The sequence below is a fragment of the Engraulis encrasicolus genome, chromosome 9 (assembly GCF_034702125.1).
Source record: "Engraulis encrasicolus isolate BLACKSEA-1 chromosome 9, IST_EnEncr_1.0, whole genome shotgun sequence".
Taxonomy (NCBI): Eukaryota; Metazoa; Chordata; class Actinopteri; order Clupeiformes; family Engraulidae; genus Engraulis; species Engraulis encrasicolus.
The window spans coordinates 28,402,970-28,411,558 of record NC_085865.1 but is presented as its reverse complement, the minus strand read 5'-3'; positions in this window follow the sequence as shown (position 1 = coordinate 28,411,558).

The following is an 8,589-nucleotide window of genomic DNA, read 5'->3' as shown; positions in this document are numbered from 1 at the left end:
TAGACCTGCTGGCCAGATGGTGCAAAGACAACAACCTCCTGCTGAATGTCAACAAGACCAAGGAGATTGTTGTCAACTTCCAAAGGGTCCAAAAACAACTGCCACCACTGACCATCGACGGCGATGCTGTGGAGAGAGTGAGCAGCACCAAGTTCCTTGGAGTGCACATCAGCGACGACCTCTCTTGGACCACCAACACTACATCACTGGCGAAGAAGGCCCATCAGCGTCTCTACTTCCTGCGCAAACTAAAGAAGGCAAGTGCTACACCCTCCATCATGACAGCATTCTACAGAGGAACCATAGAGAGCGTCGTGTCCAACTGCATCACAGTGTGGGGAGGAAGCTGCACGGAGAAAAACAGGAAGACAGTCCAGCGTGTTGTGAACACAGCGAAGAAGATCATTGGAGTACCACTCCCCTCCCTGCAGGACATTTACACCACACGCCTCACCCGGAAAGCACTGATGATCATCAAAGACACAAGCCACCCTGCACACAAACTGTTCAGCCTCCTGCCCTCTGGAAAGAGGTACAGGCGCCTCCGTACCCGTACCACCAGGCTGGCGAGCAGCACAATGCACCAAGCGATCAAGATGCTGAACACTCAACCCACTCTCCCTCCACTGTCAGCCTCTAGCCAGCAAGGCCACTGACAACCCCCCCCCCATCCCCCACCACCATATCTGCGACTGAACATTCCACCTGCACTACTATACTTGTGACTGAACTTTCAACCTGCACTAACTCAAAACATGCACACACACACACACACCACACACACACACACACACACACACACACACACACACACACACACACACACACACACACACACACACACACACACACAGACACACACACACACACACACACACACACACAAGCACACTGCACTTTCTGCACTAAACCCAAACATACACACACTGACACACACTGACACACACACACATACACACACAGACACACGAACACACACACAGACAGACGCACTTTCTACCTGCACTAAACACATACGTACACACACATACACACACACACACACACACACACACACACACACACACACACACACACACACACACACACACACACACACACACACACACACACACACACACACACACACACACACACACACACACTGCTGCTGGTGTACTTGACAGACCTTTTTAATATTTATTTTTCTTCAAATGCTACTATTACCATGTCAGAACGCTATAAAGGACTTTTTTAGGAAAAGCACAAAAGCACAACAAATACCTCTTAACACTAGAACTACCACGGAGGGGTCAATTGACCTTTTTACCTAAAAGCCCCACAAGGGGGTCATTTGACCCTTTGGACCCCCTGCGGACACTCCTTTTGTTGTGGAAATGTGGCTGTTAGCAGCTCACAGCTGTCACTTGAGACACAGAGTGTGTGTGTGTGTGTGTGTGTGTGTGTGCGTGTGTGGATCATTTCCAATGCCTGTTGAGTGCTGTATCTCTGCATCTTCGTTCCTTGGAGAGGAGCTTCTTTCACCACAAAAGTCTTGAGGGAAATGAAGCAGTAGTCCACATGCACTGGTATTTATGCATCTAACAATTGCCAGGTTGCATTCACATGAGTCGTTATGGTCACATGGCATGGGAGATTCACACGTTACAGTTTTTCTCGATTGGTTTGGCTAATTTCTCGAAACTGAGATGACATTCTCAAAACAACACGGACAAATCCCCAAACCAACTTGCAATTTTCCAAAACAGAATGGCATTTTTCATTGCTTTCATCAGATATCAAATGCTTTGTACATGTCTCAGATGTTTAGTACATCTCTGCAGATGCCCTTCAGTTGACACATTCAGCATACATTTAGCACATTTTCCAAATAAATTGACCTTGCTTATCTAAACGAATGAGAAAATTCCCAGTCTAATGGTTGCCCTCTCCAAAACACGTCAGCATTATTTCATTGTGTAAGTCAGTGTTTCCCAACCTTTTTTGTCTTGCGTACCCCCTAAGCCTCTTAGTTGTGCTATATGTACCCCCTAATCTATTTTCTATATCATTTTCTCTGTCCTGATGTGACTGCTCCATGCATTTGTAATAATAACACTTTTCCAAGTACCCCCTGCAGTGTGCTCGCGTACCCCTAGTGGTACACGTACCCCTGGTTGGGAAACACTGGTGTAAGTCATCATATGCAAAGTGGTCTACGCAATTCCCAAAACAGTCAAGGACATCATATTTTAAGAATTTCATTACATAGCAAATTCATGACAGTGTTCAACAGGTCAGATGGTATTGTAACTTTACTAGTTAGTAGAAAATAATTTTACAACCGTGTATACTACAGTTTCCTCTGTTATTTGGCTAATTTCATGACATTTTTTCAAACGACATTCTGTTTTGAACAATTGCTAGTTGCTTTGGCATTTATCCATGTTATTTTGAGAACGTTATCTCTGTTTTGAGAAATGAGCCAAACCCACGAGAAACCTGTGATATATGGGCATTACTTTCTGTATATGAATTTACAGTAAAGAAAGTTACTGATAAATGTCCTTGGAAAAATAATCTGTGTTGTCAAACTTCAATGGTCTCACTCACTTTTTCATTTTTATACATAGTCGAAATCTGTTAGCTGAACGTAGATAAAACACCTAACCATTTTCACTGGCAGTGCTTACACAATGGCAAAGGGACAATGTATTTTGGGGGTACTGATGATATATGTGGGGAAGAAATTTAGTTTTGACACATGGGTAAACTGTTTTTGGGGTGATATGAGCGAGTGATGAGGATCCATATAGTTATGCTGAACCATCCAGTTTATTTTAGACTAAATGAATGCAAATTGAGAAGGATCTATGCCATTTTGACGGTACTGACTATTTATATGTGAGACGGTTTAGTGCTGATGCAAGAATGAGGTGTTTTGGGAGGTATATGACATTTTGCTAGTTATCTGAACTGTTGTGCAGAAGTGTAAGAATGCTTGGCCAAATGACCCAATGGTTATAGGAATGTCATCTCAGTTTCAAGAAATGAGCCAAACCAATCGAGAAAAACTGTAATTCAACCATTATCTGGTTGCAGTCATATGATTCGTCATGATCACATGGGACATTCACACATTCATTGATGACTTATATGAAGAAAATGTGCTGACGTGTTTTCAGGACAACCATTACACTAAGAATCAACCAATTCACCTTTGGCTAAGGCCCGCCCTAAAGTGCTTTTTGACCAATCACAGCGCAGCAAAAGGACGACTTCGGACAAACCTCGGACAGTTTGGACAGTTTTGACAGCGCTCCATTGAACTCAATGCTGAAATCGCATGTTTTCAAGTAGAGTTTAGCAAGATATTACGGTCGTATTATTATTAAAATGTAACTGGAAATTGTGCTTGGGGTATTTGTGACAAAGGTGCAAGTTTCCCGCGATGTAACAGGAGGTAATCGGTTTCCTCTTTACCTAAAACTGGACTAATATTAGCAGTTGAATAGTCTGGCTTGAAGGGTCTCGGCATCCTCACTCGACTAGAAAGCGCACGGATCATCAAACATAGCCTACTTTGTGTGCTCCAATCATGCCACCATATCACTCGTGTAACTTTTCAGTAATGTTGTAAGCAAAACACGAACCTATTTCAGGGTAGGATTTTGGTTTTCTGACCTAAATTAATGAAGAAACAACGCTAGCAAAGTTCACTGTCAGTCACGTCAGGATTGTTTTGACTAGCAGCTGATGGACGTCATTTTCGCCAAAAGTTAATGTTACACATTGATGTGGTAGCTTTGAATATGACAACATCCGTTGGGTGATTTCGTCCAACAACTACAGTTTTTTGAGCCAGGGACATAGGCTATGCGAGTTATAGCTTACCATGGTGGCACTGGTTACAATATGAAAATCGATACCAGGGTGAGAATTTGAGATCCTACAACAGCTAAACAACTGTGATGCATGACAGTTCAGGAAATACAAATTATGAATGGAGGAGTGTTTTTTTTTATTTCTTAGTTGTGAACAACTGCTGCGATAGCCAGATCACTGCATTAATAATCACGTTATCACAGCACATAGAAAGTGTATCTGTCCGACCTAGCAACTGTTACTAAAGAGGGCGGGGCTTAGCCAAAGGCGAATTGGGATAGATCAGCAAGGTACATTCATTTGAAAATTCTACTAAATGTAAGCTGATTGTGTTAACTGTAGGATACTTGTACATAGCCATTTGCAAGGATGTACTAAATGATTGAGACATGTACAAAAGCATTTGAAATTTGATGAAAGCAATGATAAATGCCATTTTGTTGTGAGGAACTGCAAATTAGTTTTGGGATTTGTCCATGTTTTGAGAATGACATCTCAGTTTCAAGAAATGAGACAAACCAATTGAGAAAAACTGTAACACACTGTCCGCCAAACTGTGCTATCTGTCTTTGCTGCTGATATCTTCATGCAAGTTGCTATTTACCTGTGGTGATTTTGGAGGCTGACAGCCCTGGGGAAGAAGCTGTCTGTCCCTGTTTGTATTGGCTGTTAGCACTGTAAGGTGTGACCCCCTCACCCCTCACACCACACACAGCCCCTAACAGCCTCATTACCATAACAAAATGAGTGATTAGTGTATTAGGTAAAAGCCACAGGGTCAAATGACCCCTCTCTGGTACTTCTAGGTAGGCAGAAAAATCCTGGTAGTTCTAGTGTTAATGTATGTCCTCTACAAGTCTTCTGTTGTCCAGTCTTGCACTTTAACACTAGAACTACCATGGAGGGGTCAATTGACCTTTTTACCTAAAAGCCCCACAAGGGGGTCATTTGACCCTTTGGACCCCCTGCGGACACTCCTTTTGTTGTGGAAATGTGGCTGTTAGCAGCTCACAGCTGTCACTTGAGACACAGAGTGTGAGTGTGTGTGTGTGTGTGTGTGTGTGGATCATTTCCAATGCCTGTTGAGTGCTGTATCTCTGCATCTTCGTTCCTTGGAGGGGAGCTTCTTTCACCACAACATTTTTGAGGGAAATGAAGCAGTAGTCCACATGCACTGGTATTTATCCATCTAACAATTGCCAGGTTGCATTCACATGAGTCGTTATGGTCACATGGCATGGGAGATTCACACGTTACAGTTTTTCTCGATTGGTTTGGCTAATTTCTCGAAACTGAGATGACATTCTCAAAACAACACGGACAAATCCCCAAACCAACTTGCAATTTCCCAAAACAGAATGGCATTTTTCATTGCTTTCATCAGATATCAAATGCTTTGTACATGTCTCAAATGTTTAGTACATCTCTGCAGATGGATATGTACAAATACCCTTCAGTTGACACATTCAGCATACATTCAGCACATTTTCCAAATAAATTCACCTTGCTTATCTAAACGAATTAGACAATTCTCAGTCTAATGGTTGCCCTCTCCAAAACACGTCAGCATTATTTCATTGTGTAAGGCATCATATGCAAAGTGGTCTACGTAGTTCCCAAAACTGTCAAGGACATCATATTTTAAGAATTTCATTACATAGTAAATTCATGACAGTGTTCAACAGGTCAGATGGTATTGTAACTTTACTAGTTAGTAGAAAATAATTTTACAACCGTGTATACTACAGTTTCCATGTTATTTGGCTAATTTCATGACATTTTTTCAAACGACATTCTGTTTTGAACAATTGCTAGTTGCTTTGGCATTTGTCCATGTTATCTCTGTTTTGAGAAATGAGCCAAACCCATGAGAAACCTGTGATATATGGGCATTACTTTCTGTATATGAATTTACAGTAAAGAAAGTTACTGATAAATGTCCTTGGTAAATTATCTGTGTTGTCAAACTTCAATAGTTTCACTCACTTTTTCATTTTTATACATAGTCGAAATCTGTTAGCTGAACGTAGATAAAACACCTAACCATTTTGACTGGCAGTGCTTACACAATGGCAAAGGGACAATGTATTTTGAGGGTACTGATTGCTATATGTGGGGAAGAAATTTAGTTTTGACACATGGGTAAACTGTTTTTGTGGTGATATGAGCGAGTGATGAGGATCCATGTAGTTATGCTGAACCATCCAGTTTATTTTGACAGAAGGACTAAATGAATGCAAATGAGCCAAAGCAATTGAGAAGGATCTATGCCATTTTGATGGTACTGACTATTTATATGTCAGACGGTTTAGTGCTGATGCAAGAATAAGGTGTTTTGGGAGGTATATGACATTTTGCTAGTTATCTGAACTGTTGTGCAGAAGTGTAAGAATGTTTGGCCAAATGACCCAATGGTTATAGGAATGTCATCTCAGTTTCAAGAAATGAGCCAAAAAAATCGAGAAAAACTGTAATTCAACCATTATCTGGTTGCAGTCATATGATTCGTCATGATCACATGGGACATTCACATGTTCGTTCATTGATGACTAATATGAAGAAAATGTGCTGACATGTTTTCAGGACAACCATTACACTGAGAATCAACCAATTGGGATAGATCAGCAAGGTACATTCAGTTGAAAATTCTACTAAATGTAAGCTGATTGTGTTAACTGTAGGATACTTGTACATAGCCATTTGCAAGGATGTACTAAATGATTGAGACATGTACAAAAGCATTTGAAATTTGATGAAAGCAATGATAAATGCCATTCTGTTGTGAGGAACTGCAAATTAGTTTTGGGATTTGTCCATGTTTTGAGAATGACATCTCAGTTTCAAGAAATGAGCCAAACCAATGGAGAAAAACGGTAACAAACTGTCCGCCAAACTGCGCTATCTGTCTTTATTGCTGATATCTTCATGCAAGTTGCTATTTACCTGTGGTGATTTTGGAGGCTGACAGCCCTTGGGAAGAAGCTGTCTGTCCCTCTTTGTCTTGGCTGTTAGCACTGTAAGGTGTGACCCCCTCACCCCTCACCCCACACACGGCCCCTAACAGCCTCATTACCATAACAAAATGAGTGATTAGTGTATTAGGTAAAAGCCGCCGGGTCAAATGACCCCTCTCTGGTACTTCTAGGTAGGCAGAAAAATCCTGGTAGTTCTAGTGTTAAATGTCTGTATGAGCACTGTCTATGTCCATACTGTCTTAAGTCCATGTATAAGTACTGTCTATGTCTATACTGTCTATGTCCTTACCTAGATTTAGTCTATGTCTGTATGGGAAAGCAAGAAATGTAATTTCAAATTCTTTGTATGACCAGTGCATGTAAAGAAATTGACAATAAAAACCTACTTGACTTGACTTGATAAGGGTGTGTTAGGGGCAAAATGTCCACTGGGGATCAGATTAATGAAGAAACATGTGATGGTCTGCCCAGTACATCAAGTTTCTTGAATGTCTCTGCAGTGACAAATGACATCCATATCTGATCTATTATTGACCCACTGAACACTTGTACATATCTGGCAGATTAATTATTATTTTTCCTCATTTTTTCAGTTTTTGTTTGGCACCTTTTAATCATGAGTCTGGTGTAATTTGTTTAAATCCTCATTTGGTTTGGAAATAATAATGAAAAAAAAACACATTTAAGATGTATTTTGCTAATGTGGCTAACACGGTATGATCAAACTTTCTCAACATAGATCCAGTTGACGTGATTATGCTAAGGAGGTCGTATTTCTTCCCAAACAAGCAAAAAACCCAGCCCAATATGATTCAACTCCAGATAATTCCTGTGTGACAGAACCAAGATGACTTTCTACAAAGTATATCTGTGGTCCTATTTAAGTTAGCGCTGTGCGTGACACTATCCCAGTCCATGGGAGGTCGCTAACAGTCACAGAAGAACACCCTTGTTGTGCATACAGTATAACATCCTTGTGTAAGACCATGGTGTTGTAAAGGAAAGTCATTCTAATCGCTGTTCACATCCTTGGTTTGAGTAAATATTATGGTAGACCATAGTGTAGACCGATATTATGTCACTGTTGAAACAACTGTGGATGTGGCAGGTAAACGGGTAAAAATGGTTCCGTGTAGAACATCAGTGGTAGCCAGGCCGTGCCCTCCTAGTGACGCAACAGCTTCAGCGTTGCTACCAGTCAGGTCAAGAGCAATGCAAGTGCTTTCTGAGTTCCCGCAAAATCGGTAACTACCACTTTGTTGGGAAGCAAACAATAATTAGCAAACAAAAGGGAGGCCGTTTGGGAAATGTCGTTAGGAAATGTTAATTGTTATGCTCTTGTTTAGACCAAGTCTCAAAGAGATTTGAAAGTCGATGATAATCAGGCTACATCAGTGGTGTATTTCTCGAAAGTGTAGTTGTTCGGCAGTTAGCAACTTGGGTAATTGCCAATGGGAATTGCATTGCAAACTTAATGTTCTGAGCAATTATGGTTTTGAGAAACTCTACCAGAATTGTGTTGATTGGCTTACGGTAGGGACACATACACACGTATTTGCGAACTTTGCCATTCATTCCTATGAGAGAGGCGAAGGCAAGCGAAAGCAAGTGAACAGGGGCGAAGCGAAATTATTAAAGAAAGTTTAAAGTTATGCAAATGAGCAGCGAATTCGCCTGCCGCGGCCCAATCAAATCAACAACATAACTGTTCCATTCCATTTGATTCGCCGCGACGACCTGATGACGGTTG